We start from the raw sequence: 22,042 nt of genomic DNA, 5'->3' as shown, positions 1-22,042 counted from the left end.
CTTTGTGTGTGTGTGTGTGTGGGGGGGGTGTGTAGTCCCACTTTTGTTTTCTTATGCAATTTTATTGAGATGTTATTCACACACCATATAATTCATCCAAAGTATGCAATCATTGGCTCATATTATCATCGTATAGTTATGCATTCATCATCACAATCAATCTTAGAACATTTTTATTACTCCAAAAAATAAATAAATAAAAAAAGAACAACCTAAACATTCTATGCCCCTTATTTCCCCTATTATTTATTTATTTTTGTTCTTATTTTATTACTCATCTGCCCATAAACTGGATAAAGCTAGTATCAGTCACAAGGTTTTCACAATCACACTGTCACACTGCAAAAGCTATATAGTTATAAAAACATCATCAAGAATCAAGGCTACTGGGTTACAGTTCGACAGTTTTAGGTCTTCCTTCTAGCTATTCTAATACACTAGAAACTAAAAGGAATATCTATATAATGCATAAAAATAACTTCCAGAATGACCTCTTGACTCTATTTGAACCCTCTTAGCCACTGAATCTTTATTTTGCTGCATTTCTTTTCCCCCTTTTGGTCAAGATGGCTTTCTCAATCCCACATTGTCAGGGCCAAGCTCATCCCTGAGAGTCGTGTCCCACATTGCCAGGGAGACTTTATCTCTAAAAATAATATCCAACATAGTGAGGAGGGTAGTGAATTTATTTGCAGAGTTGAGAGATTTGACCAGGTAGGTATCTTGGGAAGAGCATGGCAGGGAGAAAAAAACTGCCATTCAAAGGTTAGCAATCAGGCCAGTGTGACTGGAGTGGAATAAGAAAGACGTAAGGGAGGAGCAGAGCCTATGGAATCTTGAAGACTTTAGGCTTTATTCTGATAGAAACAGTAAATGATTGCAGGCTTGAAGTGGATAAATGCCATCATTTGATATGTTAAAAGGATTCCTCTAGTTGTTTTGATGAGAATTTGGACGAAAAAGTAGACATAGAAGAATGAATTAGGCATGATTGCAATATTCAAGATAAGAATCAAGGATGATTCAGACTGGCAGCAATTCAGGTAATAAGAAGTGGTCAGATACTGGATAGGTTTTTGAAGATTGAGCCAACAAGGTTTCCTGGCAGATTGGAAGTGGAGTATAAGAGTAAGTGGAGTCAAAGATGCTACCAAAGATTTTGGCCTGATGCCCTAGAAGAATGAACTTGCCATCACCTGAGATCAGGAGGACTGCACATGAGCAGATTTGGTAGTGAAATCAAGGGTTTAATTTTGGGCATGCTATATTTGAGTTATCTAACAGATATTCAAGTGGAGATGTTAGAAGGCAATTGGAAAATGAAATCTGGGGTTTGTAAGATGAGTCATGATAAGTTATGGAAATGGTCATACTATATGGTAAAGCTCTCCAGACTAGATGAGATCACCAACAGAGTAAGTAGAATAGAGAAATGGCTAAAGATAGAGCCAAGGGGTATACCAACACTAAAGTGTGGAGAGAAGAGGAGGAACTAGAAAAGGAGGTTGAGATAGGCAAGCAGTGGGAAAGGAGGAAACCAAGGGAATGTGACACCTAGACACCAAATGAAAAAGTATGTCTTGGGAAAAAGAATGATCAATGGGTTCAAATGATTTTTATAGGTCAAGTAAAATGGGGCTGAAATTGAAACCATCAAGTTAGCAATGTGGAAAAACTTTGACAAGAGCAGTTTTTTAAAAAAATATTTTTATTAATAAAGCAACATACAAACACACAAACATTCTTAACATACAAACATTCTATACATGGTATACAACCATTGGCTCACAATATCATCACATAGTTGTGTATTCATCACATGATCATTTTTTTTGAACATTTGCTTCACTCCAGAAAAAGAAATTAAAAAGAAAAACTCATACCTACCATAACCTTCACCTCTCCCTCTCATTGACCACTAGTATTTCACATCTACCCAATTTATTTTAACCTTTTTCCCCCTATTATTTGTTTATGTTTTATCCATATTTTTTACTTATCTGTCCATGCCCTCATTAAAAGGAGCTTCAGACACAAGGTTTACACAATCACACAGTCACGATGATCTTCAAGAAATGAGGCTACTGGAACACAGCTCTATAGTTCAGGTACTTCCCTCCAGCCACTCCAAAACATCATAAACTAAAAAGGGGAAATCTATATAATGCATAAGAAAACCCTCCAGGAAAACCTCTCAACTCTGTGACAAGAGCGGTTTGGCGGAGAGTTGGGGAAGCCTGATTGGAACAGATTTGAGAAGGAAAGGAAGAAAGATTTGAAGATAAGTTGGTTTCAAATAATGATTGATTTGCTTGTGATTTAGCACTTTAGGCAGAGCTCTGTAGGGACGTCTCTGCTTCACTTGGCAGATGTAGCTCAAGGGTGGCTTGACCTGGCCTGGAAGATCCACTTCCAAGATGGGTCATTTACATGGTTGGCGAATTGGTACTAGCTGTCATCTGGGAACTCAGCTGGGACTATTGGTCAGGAGTCTCAATTCTCCAAGTTAGCCTCTCCGCAAGGCTGAGTTGGGCTTCCTCATAACATGGATGCTAGATTCCAAGACCTGAAGTGGTTTCCTTATTGCCTAGGCAGGGAAGTCAAGAATGTCAGTTCCTCTGCATTCTATTGGTCAAAGCAGTGACAGGCCCAGCCCACATTCAAAAGGAGGGAACATAAGCTCTACCTTTTGATTGGAGAATCAGCCTGTGCATACAGGGAGAGGCAGAATTGTTCAGGGTCATCTTTGGAGATTAACCACATGAGAATACATAGAATAGGGGTCATTTCAGAAATAAAATGTCTGTGCAGAAAAACCACCAGGAACATGACTCATAAATGTGAGGAGAGGGGAGAGGGATGGAGAAGCATAGACACCTGTAACCCCATTGAGGAACAATAAGGCAGAAATTCTAACCCACCATATATTGGTTTTATTTTTGCATTTCCTCATTTATATTTTCTCCCTTCTTCTCCTTTCCTCTCCTCTAAGATCTGATGATAAATAAATGATTTGTATTTTCTCCCTGACAATTGTTTCTCCCGAGAGACTTCTGCTCTTGTTCTCTGCAGAATAGGGTTTCTCTTACCCTTGTGATAACATGAAAGAAGAATACTGTTTCCCAAAAGTATAAATGCTCAAAAGTGGTTTTCAGTATTTGAGACCATGTCATCCTTCAGAACAAACAAAGAAAATACCTGGAATGAACATGCAGGAATCTAGGGCAGGTGTAGCAAACTATGACCCATAGGCCAAATCTAGCCTGCCACCTACTTTTGTATAGACCATGAATAAAGACTTATTTTTACATTTTTAAATGGTTGGGGGGGAAAATCAAAAGAAGTACAGTTCATGACATATGAAAAGTATATGAAATTTCAATTTCAGCATCCATAAATGAAAACAGCCTTATTCACTTATTTATATAATGCTATAGCTGCTTTTTGCTTCAATGGCAGATAAGTAGTTGTGACGAGACTATATGGCCCACAAAGTCTGAAGACTTTTACTAGTTTTATTTATTATTACCGTCTGGACCTTAACAGAATGTTTGCTGACCCTGCACTTGGGGTACTTCATCACCAGAAATTCGACTAAGTAATAGCATCCACATGCCCCTGATTCATTATCAAATTATTTTCTTTAGAAATAGAGGTGTATCAACATTGCTGGTTGATGCTACTGAGCACTGTCCTGCCAGGTCACTCTGTGCATCGTTCCCAGAGTAGCCACCATCTGGTACCCTGATCCCTTGGCACAGACAAGCCCTGAAATGGATGGGAGTGGTTGGTCCCTGAGATGTATGGTATGGCCACCTTTCTCACAAAAGTTACTGGATATTGTTTTTTTAATTATTATTATTAATTATAGATCTTTCTTCCCCAAAGTTTTTAAGCTCCTATTAGTCAGGGAATACTGGGGGACATCAAAATGGAGAAATCATAGCAGCAAATGTAAGGAGGAGCTCTGAGAGTAGCTCCTGGTTCTCAGATGTTTTGTTATTTGGTGGAAGTGGGAGCCCATGGTAGCGTTCTCCATGACACACATGCAATGTCTGCATGTCTTGTAAAGTGATCTTCTGCTAAGATCACTGTTTTTGAAACCCTGCCACCTAAAAGAGGTTGAGCCACAGTTTCAAAGGCAACATGATAGAGAGGAAGAAGACAAATCTGAGGGTCAGAGAGACCTGGGTTCAAACCCCCAGCTCACTCATTTATTGATTGTCCTTCACAAGTTCTGTAATCTTCCATCTTCTTCTATGAAACAAATTATTTAACAATATTTATCTCAAGATTGTTGTCTCAATCTTAAAACTATAAAGCAGCTAGCTGTTATTGAAATATTCAATATGGGCACATCTGTTGCTATGCAGTTTTAAATACATGCGGCCTGTGCGCACACACACACGCACACATGCTGCCAATGCCGGGAACTGAACTGAAAGCATTTTAACTTTGAACTATTTCCTTCTTGGTTGAATGAATCACTGCCAATTATCTTTACAATGCAATAATGTAAAATGCCAGTGAAAGGAGACGGCATTTGTTTCAACGGACCATTACTTCTTCAGGTATGATTTTCCTTGTCTTGCTACTGAAGTTTGCATTAATTTTAAAATTAAGGAAATATTTCTAAAGTAGTAGCCAAGAGAACAAAATGCTCTGTTCATATATGGCGGTCATGGGAACTTCAGGGAGACTTGAAAGTGGTGACTCTGCCATTACAAGCTGATGCTGTCTGTTTGTGTAAAGACTTCCCAGGTACTTGTTTCTCCCCAGAATTAAAGAAGGTCTGAACCCTTCCCGGGAGGATTCTGATTTGCATTTGGAAATCAGGCACAATTGATGGTGAAGTGAATCCAGGTTCAAAGTCGGAAGTACAATTTTTTGGATACCAGTTCTACAAATATTCCGTCTTTATGTTCGCTCTTTTCTCTTTTCAAATTTCCCTTGTAGGTTTTGGTCATATCATCTGGATATCCCCAGGGATAGCATTATTGGGCAAGTTTTTTTTTTAGGAGAGTGGTAAAAAATACATTTGCCGTTTTAATCATCTTAAAATGAACAATTCAGTGACATTTAGTGCAGCCACAGTGTTGTGTACCCATCACCACTATAGTTCCAGAATCTTTCATCACTCCCAAAAGAAATCAGTACCTCTTAAGCACTCACTCTATATTTCCACTTCCCTAGAGCTCCTGGAACTTCTCATCTGTTTCTGTTGCAATGAATTTGCCTATTCTAGACATTTCATAGACAAAGAATCATAGAATATGTGCCTTTTGTGCTGGCTCCTTTCACTCAGCCTCATGTATTTGAGGCTCACGCATGGTGAACCATAGATCAGAATGTCACTCCTTTTTATGGCTAAGTTAAATTCCCAAGATGTTGGACGTCCTCTAGACTTAGGCTCTGATTTTCTTTCCTCATTATTTCCAATCTCTCTGGTCTTTTCTTCTTCTCCATCTCAGATTTCCTCAACTTTATCTTCCACATTTTTAAATTAAGTCTTTCATTACTGCTCCCTGGTTTTTAATTTTTGAGATTTTTTTTATTGTTCTTCTTTTATGACTAATTTTTTTAAACTTCTGCTTCATATTTCACGGGGAAAATAATTTCTTTTGTCTTTCCGAGGATAGAAATTATTGTGTTTTGTGTTATTGTTTTTTCTTTTTGACATTGCTTTGATTCCCACATGTTTTGCTTTGGCAAAGCTGATGAAATGCAGTATATCAGAAATGGGTTGGCTTTTACAATGGGGTTTTTTTCACTTACGAGTTTATAGTTCTGAGACTGTGGACGATGTCCAAATTAACGTATCAACAGGATGATACCTTCTCCCCAAAGAATGGCTACCAGCAACCCTCTTCTCTTAATTTCATCCCTTTATGTTTTAGTCTTTTATAAAGGCCTACAGTAAGAGAATTAAGATCCACCTTGAGTGAGATGGGTCACATATCAATTGAAATAACCTAATCAAAAGGTCCTACCCAAAATAGGTCTACACCCACAAGAATGGATTAAAAGAACATAATATTTTCTGGGTACATACAGCTTCAATCTACCATACCCCACAAGCTGGTTTTTAATTTTGTTTGCTTCGGACTCTGATTAACAGGCTTTTTAAAAATAAATGGTGCTACTTGCCTTTATATTTAAGAGGGGGCACCAGGGTGTGTTTGTGTGTGTGTGTGTGTGTGTGTGTGTGTGTGTTGTGTATTTGTGGACTCTCTGTAGGTTGATCCAGCTGCTTCACTTCTGGATTTTTCTCTTGGGCTGGTCAGTTTTCCAGAGATGTGCCCTTCCATCTTCTACCTGGAAAGTGCAAGCATTGCAGCCACTGTCCAGTGAGGGAAAGCAGCTGGAGTTCTCAGGGTCCACTATGTAAACTCACCCTTATTATTTTGTAGTCAATAATGTCCCCCCTCCAAAGAGCCCTCTGTGATCTCTTTTGACTATTTTTTGAGCATACCTGTCCAGACCTCAGATGTTTTTACCTCCAATAGTGGGCCCCTGCAGCTTTCCTTTGGAAGACCATCTTTGAGCTACTGGAGCACTGTGCTGGCATGTACAGAGTTGCAATGTCTGGGAGTTTACAGCTGACCCTTCCCCACCCAGGGTGGCCCTTGGCCATCAGTGTAGGAGTATGAAAGCCCAGCCATCCTAACTTAAGTTGGGGCAGCTCCAAAACTCTCCTCAGCTCCAGGATTCTGTGGGACATTGCACAAAGTTTTACCCTTGCTTGACTTGCTCCTCCTTTGTCCTGCTTCCTGAACTCCCTTGTTTGACTCTTCTGAGATCTTAATATATCACTTGTCTTCATCTCAGGGACTTTTCTGGGAACCTGATCTAATATGTCCCATTTTCAACATGGTATCTGTGCCTGAAGACCCTCTCCAGAGAGTTTGATTTCGAGCGTCTGAAAGCCTATCAGGTGGAAGAAAAGTTAATCTTAGAAGGTATAGGCCCAAAAGAAAGATATTAGATTTTGGATGGAATTTATGGGGAGGCAAAGTTCAATTCATTAGAGGGCTTCTTAGTAAGTAGTAAGTTCACCATCTGTGGTGCCCGCAGAGACTAACCACTTGCCTGGCAAGGTGTTGGGAAGATAGAGATTGAAGCAATTCAGGGGCAGGCTGAGATCACATTCTGTGGCTTCTGCCTTTCAATTTAAAACCTCCTTATTGAATTCATAGTTTAATGTAGCAACAGAGAAACCTCATTGGGGGACTAAAAGCTTCCATTTCGAAGTTCTGTTTCAGCACCACGTGGTGCTCTTTTGAGATTGTGAGTACAATTAAAGCTTGTAAGATTTTAAAGAGGTGCCCATGTGTTAATCTCCCAACAGCAATTATGGCTTGATTAAAAGAGGACCTAAACAATTGCAGTAAAAATGCACTGACAGTAAATGCTTTGTGTGCTCTTGGCATCGCACCGCCTAACTTTCATTACCAAGAGAGTAAGTCAGAATTAAACATTCACAGACTTCCAGAACCACGTGCCTCCAGCTCATTGTTCCGGGGATCTGTTTGCTATCTCCCCGTGTCAGTGTGTACACGCGGAGCAAAGTTTGCTGATTCAGCCCCACTCCTTCACTTGCAGCTCTGGAACCAACAACGGGGCATTGTTTTCAACCATGAAGACAGCTGAACTGGGCTCAAAGGCGGAGCCGTGGTGCGTTTGTTTCATATGGTTGTAAAGACCACAGGCTTGTCTCACTCAATGAAGATCAAGATTTGAAACTCAAGGTCAGGGTAGGACTGCTCTTTTCTTGGTATCCCCCAACTTGGCCCCACGGCTGTTGAGCTATTTAGACGATAGATGTAATACCTTTGGCACACGGAGGCACTACTCAGTTCCTTGAAAGCCTGATCCAAGGAAACCCACATAAATTCCAACTCTTCTAAGGTCTAAGTGACAAAAGGTTTTTCTCTTTCAGAAAGTAAATATTACCATCCCTAACTTCCAATTTTTTATTTGTTTATTTATTTACTTTATTTTGCATGGCAAGATCTCTAAACAAACAAAGAGTAAGAAAAGAAAGTAAATGTCCTTCAGCCCAGACTGACTCTGGAGGCACCAATGTCAGGAGGATTTGTTCTAAGTTTACACTTGATGATGCCTCTGGATACCTAAACAGCCCTAGACATTTTATTTTCTCTGTAAAATGAGGACCGGGCTAAGTAATCGCTAAAGCTTCCTTCTTTCCATTCATTCAGTAAGCCACCCACAGATACTTGTTGAGACGCCACTGTGAGTCAGAGACTTTCTGGGGAGGGAGGATGTGCAGTGGTGACTCACCCACAGGTGTGGCTCTTGCCCGTCTGGGGATTACACTGGAATGAAGGAGACAGACACGACATGATAAAATGTCAGTAGTGAGGAGAGTGCTGAAGACAAATAAAACCAAGTAAGGGTTTTAGCAGGTGAAGGGGCTGCTGTTTTCGAAGGGTGGTCAAGGAAGCTTTCTAAGAAATTAAGAAGAGTGCGGTGAGGAAGTGAATGAGATGACTGTCCTAGGTAGTGTGTTCAGGTACTGCAGTAAGTGCAAAGATCCCCAGTGGGTACATGCTTGCTACATTCGAGGATGGGGAGCATGGCTGGAAAGGTGGCAGGAGAAGTCCAGGGGGCCAGCCAGTTAGGTCTCCTGGCCCATGATAAGAAGCTTAGTGCCTTCTCTGGGTAAGGAGGCAAGTTTTGAACAGGAGAGTTTTGAACAGATATGCAATATGGTCTGACTTTTGCTCTGCAGGGATCATTTGGCTACTGAATTGAGAATGGACTAAAGAGGGAAACTCTGGAAGTAAGGAGGCAAGTTAAAACACATTATAGTCATCAGAAGAGGGACGATCGTGGCATAGATTGAGGGGAATGGTGTAATTTTTCTTTAGAAGAGAAACTGTCTATTTGGGCTATAAGAGAGAAGCCATAGATGACATCATGATATTTGACTTGTTAAAAAGTGACTAGTGGAGCCATTTATTGACCCTGGGCTGAAGTCACCCTACTCATTCTCTGATTCAATTTCACGGAGGTTTATAAAAGTCACCCCAGCTCCAAGGCGCCCAGCTGGTGCCAGAGATGTACATGTTCACCCTGGGTGCACAATTGCCCAGATTCTTGTGATGTACGGTCTTGCCTGATTATTTTTAGTGTCCATGAGGATGACCCCTCTGATGCTGGAGGTTCTCACTTCCTGGCTTCTGACTTTAGTCTTAAGGGCATGGGCTGGTCCTGGTAATCCCTATTTCTGCATCCTTAACTTTGGACACCTTGCTCTCTGCTCACAAGCTCTTATGGCCTCCACCTTGTCCCTGGCTTCCAATAAAGCTGCCCTTTGACCTCTTCAAATCCTGCACTCCATGCATCTTTCCCTAATCTGCCTGCACAGCAGCACCTTTCTCCCATTTCTCCTCCTTCCCTTCCTGCCCAGGACTGCATGGTCAGTCACTTCTGTGCAGCATCCTTAGTCCCCCACCCCCATCCCTGCTATGCAAACACCAATCTCCAGCCTCAATGAGTCAAATCTGCTGCTTCCCCCGTTCTTCCTACGTGAAGCTCTCTCTAATATTGTTGGAGAAATTTCTGGCTAATTGGATTCTGGATTCAGCTGGGTCTCACTACTCCTCTGTGTCTTTGTCCCATCTGTGGTGGAGAGATCCTAAGGTGACCCCAAGTATCCTGCCTCCTGGTGTTCATGCCTTTATATAATCCCTCTTGTGGCCAGGATTTACTTCTAACTGATAGAATGTGGCAAAGATGATGGCAAAGACGTGTGTCACTCCCACGATTAGATTATGTAATGTAAGACTCTGTCATAGTAGGAGTAGACTCTCCATGGCAGCTTGAAGTAAGAGACCATGTTGAAGAAGTCCACATGGCAAGGAACTGCAGGCTGCCTCCAAGATCTGAGGGAGCCTCCAGCTGGCACCCAACTAAAAGCAGGGACCGCAATCCTGCAACCACAAGGAAATAAATCCCACCAACAACTTGAATGCACTTGGAAGCAGATCGTAGCCCAGCCAAGCTTCCGGTTGAGAACACAGCCCAGCTGCAACCCTGACTGCAGCCTCGTGAGACCCTGAGCAGAGGACAGAGTTCAGATGTGCCCAGACTCCTGACCCATAGAAACTGTTAGGGAATCAGTGTACCTTGTTTTAAACCATGAAGTTTATGGTGATTTGTTACACAACAATAGAAAATAAATACACCATCCTTGATCCCTTTGTTACTTGTGAAGGGTTTGTTTTAGCCTTTATCACACACTCCTCTTGCCCCCTCCTTCATGCTTAGAAGAATGATCTTGAGATCAGAGAAATGAGAAGACCAACTGTGAGCCCCATTAACATCTTCCCACCAACTCCAAATTTACCCATATGTCCTCCTCCTACTCTTCCTTCCCTTCCTCCACGCTGGGTCAGCCCCTTCTCTTTGAGTCACTTGACTCAATCTTCCTAGGTGACCCCAGGACCTTGTTATAGCCTCTCTTTTTTTGTAAAATCATTTGTTACCCTTTGACCTGCTCCTTCTACTCAGTCTCTCTATGAAGCTCATTCCCCTCTCTCCTAAAACAATCAAATTACAACCATGACAAACCAAAATGAAAAAACATCCCTTGGCCCTACCACTGTATCAAGGGGTAGTTTTTACTTTCTCATTCCCTTTAGCACAAAATTCTCCAAAAGGTAGACTCCACATGCTATCTCCCCAACCTCGTTTCTTTTCACTTTTCCTATGCTGTGACATGCTTTTGTCCTCATCATTTCATTGAGAGGGCTCTGGGTAAGGTCTGCATTGCCTTCTATTTGCCAAATTCTCTTTTCAGTCCTCATCCTGACAGAGTTGTCTGTGTTATTAGAAGCTGCCAACCACTGCCTTCTGGAACATTCCTCAAACACTTGTGAAATCACCCTCAGGGGTGTTCCTCGTGTTTTTTTGGCCTCTTGGTTTTCTATCTCCTGTCCTCAGCCACCTTTTGGGGTAAAAAAAAGTTTCTTTGTAATTAATCAAGGAGCCCCACACCCCTAAGTTTTACCTATGCGTTTATTTGGCATGGTTAATTCCTATGGAAATTTTTATAGGTGGTTCATCAATTCTTAATTATATATGCCAAAACTTTTTGGACTATTAAAGAGATTTCCCCCATACTGTATTGTCTAATTTGTGTCATCTGCTAATAGTAAACCCTGTCATTAGAATTAGAGTAGTTTGCAAATTATTCATTTTTTCTCCCAACCCCACAGTGAGAGGAGGAGTAATTTGTAGGGGAAGAGAAGGTGAAGGGCCATATATGTAAACAAACTGGAAAAGAAGTAAACTCCCCTGACATGCAATTGTTGATGGATTGCTTATGTTCAATATTGTCATTCCATCATTTTATTCTATTGTTTCAAGGATATTTTGCTTAATATTTTGACAATTATAGGTATTTAACCCAAGCATTTAGACCCACGTGATTTTCCCAATTAATACAATTTATTAAAGAGCAATTATTTATTGATCACTCGCTGAGTATACGGCACTCTGCCAGCCTTACGGGCAGACGTCATTAGTTCCAAGTTAGCGATAAAGAGACAGATCCAAAGAGCTGCCAGCTCGTAGGGCCAGAGGTAGGATCTCAATCCAGGTGTAACTGTGGTGGGAAGGGTTCCTCTGGTCTGCATTTGCCCCGGTTCCCCCCCTCCAGCCCGGTGGAAGCCTACGCTTCACATCCTTCCTGTCAGAGAGCTTCCGGAAGTGAAATGTGGGTGAAGTGCTTGAAGCCACTTTCAGGACTGGTCCTTAAAGTCACCGTATACAATCCTCCTGCCCTCTCTTGGATGCTGCAAATCCAACATGGAGCAGCACAGATACTGTCACCAACAGGACAAGAGATGACCAGGAGAGTTTCCCAAGTCTCGCTGTATTTTACATAAATGAGAAATAAATTTCTTATCATGTTAGTTGGCTGAGCCTTCTGTTGCAGCCTCTAGCACTGCTTACTTTAACTAAGAACTTGGTACTGGAATTGGGGTGATTTTATACCCAGTATGTGGCATTGGCTTAGCAGTCAAACAGTAGGTAGTTTGCAAACCAGCGTCCTTCTCTTTGATGAGAAGACATTTGAGCAGAGGCCTGAATGATGTGAGCACATGAGCCATGCACTTTTATCTGGGGGGAATGTGTTCCCAGAAGAGGGAACAAGTGCAAAGGCCCTGAGGTAGGAAGTGTGCTCAGAGTGACAGAGGGATTCCAGACAGACCATTATGGCTGGGCCAGAGTGAGCCAGGGCAGGGGGGAATGGTGAGGGACAAGGGCACACAGGACCTTATCTGGGGCTTTTCAGACCATCTTAATAACCTTGAATTCAAGGAGGGCTGTACTTTGAACAAACTCAAAAGCAAAGTTACTGCTCCAAAGTGTGCCTGTGACTCAGAAACTGCTTCTAGTGATGACAAAGGCCCTGATGGCAAAGATGTACACAAAGAATTTGAGTCAAATCTTTTCATGAAAATAATCAATTGCTACATATGAGATTTTTAATGCATATATACAACTCAATTGAAAAATTAAATATTTAAGGTATCCATTTGAATATATCATCTACCTCTGTTAAGAGTCAAGTTTATTTATTCAATACACATTATGTAGCCATGTATTTGTAACTACATTATAAAAGATATTAATGTATACGTTATCTATTCATTCATATTCTCATCAAGAAGATGGAAAACTGTCTTATATTACTGTTGCCTTTTATTTTAGGTACATACAGTATATATTTATCCAAAGCTGAAAATGCATAGTGTTGACTTTTAAGTAACTAATTAGTACATAACCCATAAGCCAAAGAAATGTTGAGCTGATAGAAATTTAAGTGATTGATTCTAATTCCCTTATTGCACATAGTCCGTTCAAGGGAAGTTCCGCCGCCCGCTGGAATCCCACAGCAGGCTGGCTTGCGGCAGAGCTGCCAGAGCTGGCTCCCTCCCCCAGGGGTCTGGGAGGCGTTGTGGGCACTGTAAAGACTTGAGATTCACCTGTGCTGAGTTTTTAGCTGGCTTAACCCCTCCGGGACTGTACTGCAGATGTGCATTTGCTGCTGGCTGCTGCTACCATCGCAGTCTGGCCATAATGATAAGGATAGCTACTGTTAACTGAGCACCTACTACCTGCAGCATGTGGTCTGCCTCGGGGGCCCTCCATAATGGTGCCTTGTATTTTGTGGTTGTGCAGAATGAAAAATGATTTGGGACCAGAAAAGGAGGGTGTGAGTGTCTTTTAAAGCTGTCCTTTTTTTTCACTTGGACCTTAACCCTCCCGGAAGGAGGTTGAGACAGCCTTCTCATCAGCACCCACGTGAACCCCGTTCTCCTCCAGAGGGGCGGCGGCCTCCACAATGCTGTGCTGTCTTTGCCCGGGAACCCCCGCAGCCTGCCCGACTCGGGCCTTATCTGTGAATAGGACACCCTTGTCCCCGCACCATTGAGCGGCTTGTGATGCTCATTCCACTCCTCAATCGGGCTCTATTCATCTGTGACCTTGGGCGGGAGCCGAGGAGGGACAGGCCAGCTCCCAGTTTCCACCTGAGCGGCTGCGCTCTGCAGCCCTGCTTGGAATCCGCAGGCATCCCACCCCCCACCCCCACCCCCGCTCCACTCCCTGGGCGCCCGCAGCCCTGATGAAAGGCTTTGCTTGTTCTGCTGAGTGCTGCCAACTGTGAGAGAGCCTCCAAGGGCTTTTCACGTGGCTGCCTCCAGGCCTCCAGGGCTCCAGGCTGCATTTTAATAACTAAATTGAAGGAACATGATAGCAGATATGCAGGCAGCCTCAGGATAGGTCTGCATCCCTTGATCCCTAATTCATTTTAATTAAAATGAAATCAGATGTAATTGCTAATTCTCCCCTGCTTTGTTAAATATCTTCATGTGCAGTTTAGCAGGCGGTGTGCAGGACCAGTCATTTTTTCTTCAAGAGAAACCAAAGCCCCTGAACTTTTGAGAATCTGCTTATGTCATATTTTTCCAGAATCATCTCGTCATACCCATGGATAGTTTTGCGGTTGATTCAATAAGTCACAGGGTGAAGAGCACAGGCTCCCCGTTATCATCTCATTGTGCTATTCCTGCCCTTTGCATGCTCTATTGACTCCTAAAATCAGCCAGAAGCTAGCCAGGGGTGAGTCAACAGAGAATTAATTCTTTAAGGAGACTGAAGGGTATTGTAAAGGATATTGACTTCTTATTTTACTCTGGATGTTGATGTTACCAGTAGGAAATGGCTGTCATAGAAAAGCCTTAGCTGGGTGACCTGGGAAAAGTTACACGCCTCTCTGGGCCCTGATGTCCTAATCTATGGCGAAAAGCATCTGCTGAGAGTTTCTCTGCCATATTAAGATTGTAGATCAGCTTTTGAGATCTGATCTAAAAGTGTATGCTCCCTGTGAGGTGTGAGTTGGTTCCCAGTGTGACCAACCACCCCAGTTTCCTGGGGACTGAGGGGTCCCTAGGAATGCTAACACAAGCACATTTGGGGAAACTGGGATGGTGGCCCACCCTATCAGAAGCAATTTGACTCCAGCTTTGTAAAAACCAGACTAAAAGCCCCAGGCTTTGCTAGGCAGGAATTGTGTCTCTTTCCGGATGTGGAGGCACGGTCAGTGGACATGGCAGTGGCTGCAGCGGGAAGGTACTGGAATGGCCGTTCTTGACCAGGAGTGTTTGGTCCTCACAGGGACTAGGTTGTGAATCAGGCATTACAAACATGTCTAGGGTCCAGGATGCCAAACGTCCTACAGGAAAGAGGAATTCACACAGGATCTAGTCAGATTCATTCAATACCCCTGGTCCTGCAGCTTGATTGGTTGGTGGCAACAGCCCATTGATAAAATTCAGCCATTCTTGGACAGTGCGCATGCTCTGTTAAGAGAAGTGATGCCTCTGCATTTTCTCCCTCCTTCATTTATTTTAGGAAATATTTATTAAGCACTTACTATGTGCTCTGGAGATAAAGCATGGAGCTTATCATGTGCAAACTGCAAAGAATGCAATTGCCAGAAGCTGATGGGAGAAAGAAATCCAGGGCATTGGGGAGCCCAAGGCAGCAGCTCTCTTCACCAAGGGGCTGTGAAAGAGGAAGTGGAGAAAATGACTGCCCACTTGACACCACTCCTTGAGCATGCATCTCATGAGTCCACAATAGTATACGTGGTCCTCCCTGAAACCTGCTCTTTCTCCAATCTTTCCCATCCCAGTGGATGAAACTATCTTTCAAGCCAAAATCGCTGGAATCCTCCTTTCTCTCAAATCCCACACCCAACCCATCAGCAAATGTGGTTGGATAAATCTTCACAATAGAATCCTACCACATCTCACCACCTTCACTGTTATCAGCCCAGTCCAAGCAGCCATCCGCATTCATCTAGAGTTTTGCATCAGCCTCCAAAGTGGTCTCTAGGTTTCCACCCTTACACCCTGACAGCCTATTCTCAGCACAACTGTGGAATGGCTCTTCTAAAGGGTATGCCACTTAAAAAATAATAACAACAATAGAATGACTAATATGTATAGCACTTACAATGTGTTAGCTAGATGTGCAATTGCTTTACATATGCTAACTGCTTTAATACTCCAAATAGCATTATGAGATGGTACTACATTCAGCTCTGCTATAATGCAACATATACATTCCTAAAAATCATATAATAATAAATAATAAACTACAGGGCTTAAGGGAAAATGGGGTTAGGATAGCACAGCATTCAAAAACTTTGTCAGTGTTGCATTAAAATAAAAAAGACAGAAATCTAATCAAAATGGTAGCACCTCAATGGCTGAGAGATTCCAAACAGAGTCGAGAGGTTATCCTGGAGGTTATTCTTTTTTTTTTTTTTTTTTTTCTTTTTCTTTAACTTTTTTATTTTACAGTATAACATGCATACAAAACAAAGAGATAAAAAGCAATAGTTTTCAAAGCATTCTTCAACAAGTAGTTACACGACAGATCCAAGAATTTGTCATGGGCTACCATATGATGCTCTCATATGTTTTTCCTTCTAACTGCTCCAGAATATAGGAGGCTAGAGGGCTTAAACACTTTTTTATCATCATAATCGACTTTTTTCTTTCTTTTTTTGTGAAAAATAATATATGTACATAAAAGCAGTAAATTTCAAAGCACTACACCACTATTAATTATAGAACATATTTGAGAGTTTGACATGGGTTACAATTCCACAATTTTAGGTTTTTACTTCTAGCTGTTCTAAGATACTGGAGACTAAAAGAGATATCAATTTAATGATTCAGCATTCACATTCATTTGTTAAGTCCTATCGTCACTGTATAACTCCACCATCACCTTTGCTCTTTCTATCCCTCTCTTTAGGGGTGTTTGGGCTATGGCCATTCTAAATTTTACATATTGAAAGGATCTGTCACTAATACAGGGTAGGGAGATGAAACTACCTGATGTTCTAGAGAGGCTGGGCCCTCTAGGTTTCAGGACTTATCTAGACCAGGAACCCATCTGGAGGTTGTAGGTTTCTGGAAAGTTACTCTAGTGCATGGAACCCTTGTGGAATCTTATATATTGCCCTAGGTGTTCTTTGGGATTGGCTGGAAAGGTCCAGGTTGAGGGTTGGCAGGTTATGATAGGTAGCAGGGTCTGCTTGAAGCTTGTGTAAGAGCAGCCTCCAGAGTAGACTCTCGACTCTATTTGAATTCTCTCTGCTACTGATATTTTCTTAGTTACACTTCTTTTCCCTCTTTTGGTCAGGATGGAACTATTGATCCCACAGTGTCAGGGCAGGATTCATCCCTGGGAGTCATATCCCACATCTCCAGAGAGACTTTCACCCCTGGATGTCACGTCCTATGTAAGCGGGAAGGGCAATGATTTCACTTGCAGAGTTGGGTTTAGAGAGAGTGAGGCCACATCTGAGCAACAAAAGAGGTCCTCCAGAAGTAACTCTTAGGCATGCCTATAGGTAGTCTCAGTTTCTTCGCTACCTACATAAGCTTCACATGGGTAAGCCTCAGGATCAAGGGCATGACCTATTGATTTGGGTGTCCTTAAAATTTGACACAGTATCAGGGGATTCCTTTAGGTTTAATAGTTCCATATTCTTTCTACCATCCCTCAGGGGACTTTGCCAATACTTTTTTTTTTTTTTTTTGACTTTTTTTTTTTTATTAATTAAAAAAAGAATTAACAAAACAATTAGAAATCATTCCAATCTACGTGTACAATCAGTAATTCTTAATAACATCACATAGTTGCATATTCATCATTTCTTAGTACATTTGCATTGGAGGTTATTCTTATGCATTAAGTAGATATCACCTTGTTGTTCAAGATGTAGTGGAGAGGCTGGAGGGAACTGCCTGAAAATGTAGAGCTGTGGTCCAGTAGCCATGTTTCTTGAAGATGATTGTATAATGATATAGCTTTCACAATGTGACTGCGTGATTGTGAAAACTTTGTGTCTAATACTCCTTTTATCTACCTTATCAACAGATGAGTAAAACATATGGCATAAAAATAAATAATAGGGGGAACAAATGTTAAAATAAATTTAGTAGATTGAAATGCTAGTGATCAATGGAAGGGAGGGGTATGGGGTAGAGTATGTATGAATTTTTGTCTGTTGTCTTTTTATTTCTTTTTCTGAATTGATGCAAATGTTCTAAGAAATGATCTTGATGATGAATATGCAACTATATGATGATATTGTGAATTACTGATTATATATGTAGAACGGAATGATCATATGTTAAAAATGTGCGTCTGTTTGTTGTTATGTTTTTAAAAAAAATTAAAAAATTAAAAAAAAAAATTCAATTTCCAACTGTCTGTTGCTAGGATGTATTAACATAATATATTTTATTTATGTGTTGCTCTTATATTCTGTAACTTTTCTAAACTCATGTATCAACTCTAGTAGTTTTTCTGTAGATTGCACAGGACTTTCTACAGATATGGTCATGCTTTCTGTGAATAAAAATTGTTTTACACCTTCAAAAAAATGGTAGCATCATTTTACATGTTGAATGGTTAAGAAATACATAAATGCTACAATAAATATGGCACTTTACCTTAAAAAAAACACAAAGTGTGCTTGTGGAAGAGGGTATTGGAAGGTTACGTCTTCAGTTACTATGACATGGTGGAAGGAGAGTTAACAAATGGAAAACACCAGATAAGGATGGCTGTGGCTCATACAATGCTGTGAGCTGAGGGAGTTGGTGATATGTGTGTTTTGTGGACTCTACATGGCTCTCTTTGGCCAGATGCAGTTTTCAGAGCCCACTTTGTGAATTTTGTGAATGAAATCTTATATAAATAAATACAAAATTTGCATTACACTCAAGTTTTCCCCTAACACACCATCAATCACATTAGAGAAAAAGAAATTTTTTTTCAAAACCAGATTAGAACAGAGCTGACTGTATTGCCCTCCCCCTCTTATAGATTAGAAAATTGAGGCATAAAGGCTTTCAATGACATACCAAATGGAAATAAGAGGATATGATTATGAGTGTGATACAGAGTCTTTTTCCATGTATACTGGATTGCACCATGGAAAATAAAGGTACATTTAGCTGGAAAAAAAAGAAAAGAAAATTGAAGCACAGAGATGTGAAATATACAAGGTAGCACAGTAGTATTTGGCAGAACTGGGTTTTGAACTCGAGTTGGATTTCAGGATCTTTGTCTTCAATCACTGGAGTTTCCTGAGGCTTCCTCTCTCCCTCAAAGCAAATGTCCAGGGTCTCATCATTGCTTCAGAGTCCCATCTGACTCCCCAGCAGCTCTCACCTCATCCCCTGCCACACTCCCCACTCACCCCCTCTGTAGCCCCACACTGGCCTCATTGATGTTTCTCCTACCCCCTCCCCCAGCATGCTCCCACCTCAGGGCCTTTGTTTGTGCTTTGCCTAGAACTCTTCTCCCCAAAGTATTTTTGGGCTTGCAACTTCATTTCCTTCAGGGCTCTGCTGGAAAAACACCTGATGGGAGAGATCTTCCCAAAACACCTTAAATAAAGAGGTACCTCACCACTAGCTCTCTTATCTGTTTAATTTTTCTTTACATAATTTATTGACACATAACATAGTTCATATTTATCTTTTTTTTTTTTTTTTTTTGCAAATATCCTTCCCTTCCCTGATAGAACATGATCCCCATGCAGAAAGAGGCGTGCTCTCTCTGTTCACTAGTTCAGACTGTAGGACATAGTAGGTGCTCAGTTAACCTCTGTTAAAAGAACAAAGGTGGGGGTAGTGGAGCTGAATCAAAATGAGGTGGCCACACTTAGTGTTTTTAACTCCAGATGCCTTTGAAGACGCAAACTGCCTCCCGAGTGGCTGCTGAGTGATGGGGACTGGCCAGAAGCCCACAGAGCTTGTGGTAGAAATGAAGTCAGGGACAAGGACAGGAGGGAAGAACAACCTCCGTCTCTCCCCCCAGCCCTCAGTCCTTCCCAGGGGCCCCAGAGTTTTTAGCCAAGAGAACTCAAATCAGACCACGCAGGTTGAGACCAGAAAGTGCAGAAAGAATCTGTTCCAGGCTCGGGGCTTTCGCTGCCCTTGATTCTGACCACACAGACTTACAATTGGCTTTAGTATAAAATGATTTCTCAGAGGTTATCCCAGGTGGGGAAATGCTGCTTACGATGATAAAAATAATGACGGTGCACGTGTGATACATGGGGGGAAGTTACCACAGTCCAGACACTGTGCTAAGTGCTTTACATGGACTGTCTGTTCAAATATTCAAAGCAGGATTAAAATAGCAGGGTTTAGTACCCCAATTCTCACCATTTTGCAGGTGAGGAGACTGAGGCACAGAGTAGTTATGCACTTGCCCCAGACCACAGAGCAAGGATAAGAACTCACGTGACGTACCTGCAAAGGCTCCATGCTCACTGTGTTGCTCCTTTGCCTGGAATGGCCTACCTTGCATGGAAGATCATTTTAGAGCGTGGAGTCTTCAGAATCTCTGGCTTACTTTGGAGTTGAAGAGAGCGACGTTGGTTTGCCCAAGTTCCTTCTGCTAGCAAACTGCTGAGCCAATGTTCTGACCTCCAAGCCCTGCACTCTTGTCCCTTTCCACCCTGCTTCTGTGACTGCTGCATGTCCCTTCCTTCAATGGGCATCCATCTAAGGTGAATTTATACGATCCTCTTATCCTCTGACTTCAAAATCTGGGGTGTTTTTTCCCAATAAGGTAATAGCAATATCCCCCACTTTGCAAACACGTTGGAAATTTGACAGATCTCTGGGTAATTACCACATCATTTGTAAGTGGGTCTGACCCATGTCAGCTCTGAAACTGTCCCCAGCCTAGACAGGGGACAGACTGCGCTTCTTTCAGCCATCATCATGCCTGACGCAAAGCAGCCGGAGAACGGAATATTAATAACCTGCTGGTGCACAGTAGGGAAAAAGTGTTTGACTCAGAGTATGCCTGGCCAGCAGGACTTGGCACCGCAGAGGACTGTTCTTTCCACGGAGGAGAGAGGGCCCTGCACAGCTGCAGCCTGCTCATCATTGCAGGGGACGCCACGGGAGCAGACTGAGAGCAGCCCCTGGAGTCAAATGGGGTCAGCCCCCAGCATTTCTCGAATGTTCTTTGAACCCTGGTGTCTTTATCTGAAAACAAGAAACAAAACCTACCTTACAGGTTACCGTGAGAATTAATTCAGGCTAAATTACATGGGCATGAGCAGGGAAAGGAGAAGGGATGCCACAAACCCTTTCCATGAAGAACCGGTTGGTAAACATTTTTGGCTTTGTGGACCAGGTATTCTCTTGTGTGAGCCCTCAACTCTCAACTCACAGAAAGCAGCACAGACGTGATGCAAATGAATGAGCGTGGTTGTGTTCCAATAAAACTTTATTTACAAATACTGGTGGTGGGCTGGATTTTGCCGATGGACTGTCATTTGTTGAGTCCTGACAAAACCAGGCAGATGGTTAGGTGCCAAGAAGAAGCTGTTGTTATCATTATCATCATTTTATTACCAGAACTTCTACTTCACTGTCTCTACCCCTCAGACCTGAATGACATGAGCAAGCATCATTGGTGATGTAAAAATAAAGTGAGATGAATATATAATGATGACAAAAATGGTATTATAAGAATAGCCAACACTTATGAAGAGTTACCATGTACCAGCCACTCTTTTAAGCACTTTGCACAAATTAATGCATTTAAACCTCAGGGAGGTTCTATTATTGTCCCCATTTCCCAGATGAGGAAATCGAGACGCAAGGGTCTTAGTAGTTAACCCAAAGCATATAGTTAAGCTTTAAACCTCCCCCTACTGCTTCAGAGCTCCTGGTAACATATTGCTTGAAAGATATGCTTTGGTCATAATTTTTTATATTCATCTGTAACTTGTTCCTGTGTCTCCTCTTCAGGTGAGATACCTTCCTGAAGATTCTGGGGCTGCAGCCCTGCCTGACCTGGAGAAGGGATGGACATGGGGGGTGGAGATGGCCTCAACTGGGGCCAAGTCTCCTCCCAGGCTTTTCATACCCCATCCACAGCCCTAATTGCCAATCAACGTGGGAGATGTTTTGGGCTCAGCTAATTGCACCCGAGCACCTGGGCAGCTCTCATTTACTGGCACTAATTAAATGACTTCAGTGCACATTACCTCGCTGATTACTTTTTCTCTGCCCGTTAACAGCAAAATTGCTGGAGCTGGGAGAAGGTCTGCTAGGAAAGAAATTACTCTTTTTTTGGGGTGGGATGATTATTTTTATTTTTTTACCCTTTATTACATCCCTTAAAGCAAACAACTTTTAGACATCATTTCACTTTAAAAACCTCTTTACCAAAGCCCAGATCTAAAATTTGGCAGATTTGGGTGATGGTAAAATTTCCACTTCAAGGGAAATTTTAACTTCTCATGGATTTATTGCCATCTTTTCACTACTGGGTGTATTTCCTTCTGAATGTAGAGCACCCTGTCACCTGTGAACTTCTCTCCAGCACCCAAAATGTGCATAGCCCCAAGAGGCCAGGGGACCGGGCTTGCCCCCCCTCTCCCCAA

The 22,042-nt window shown here is 42.0% G+C and overlaps 1 long non-coding RNA gene across 2 annotated transcripts in view; it reads left to right on the top strand.

Annotated features, from left to right (window-relative positions):
* Positions 1 to 21,632, top strand: part of LOC143653269 (uncharacterized) — a 93,801-nt gene extending 72,169 nt beyond the window's left edge. For both annotated transcript variants that reach the window (XR_013161209.1, XR_013161206.1), the window contains exon 3: positions 21,405 to 21,632. This is a non-coding gene — a long non-coding RNA (uncharacterized LOC143653269). The remainder of the gene's footprint in view (positions 1 to 21,404) is intronic.
* Positions 21,633 to 22,042: the final 410 nt, after the last annotated feature.

The sequence above is a fragment of the Tamandua tetradactyla genome, chromosome 13, assembly GCF_023851605.1.
Source record: "Tamandua tetradactyla isolate mTamTet1 chromosome 13, mTamTet1.pri, whole genome shotgun sequence".
NCBI lineage: Eukaryota > Metazoa > Chordata > Mammalia > Pilosa > Myrmecophagidae > Tamandua > Tamandua tetradactyla.
This window is presented reverse-complemented; position numbering and strand designations above follow the sequence as displayed.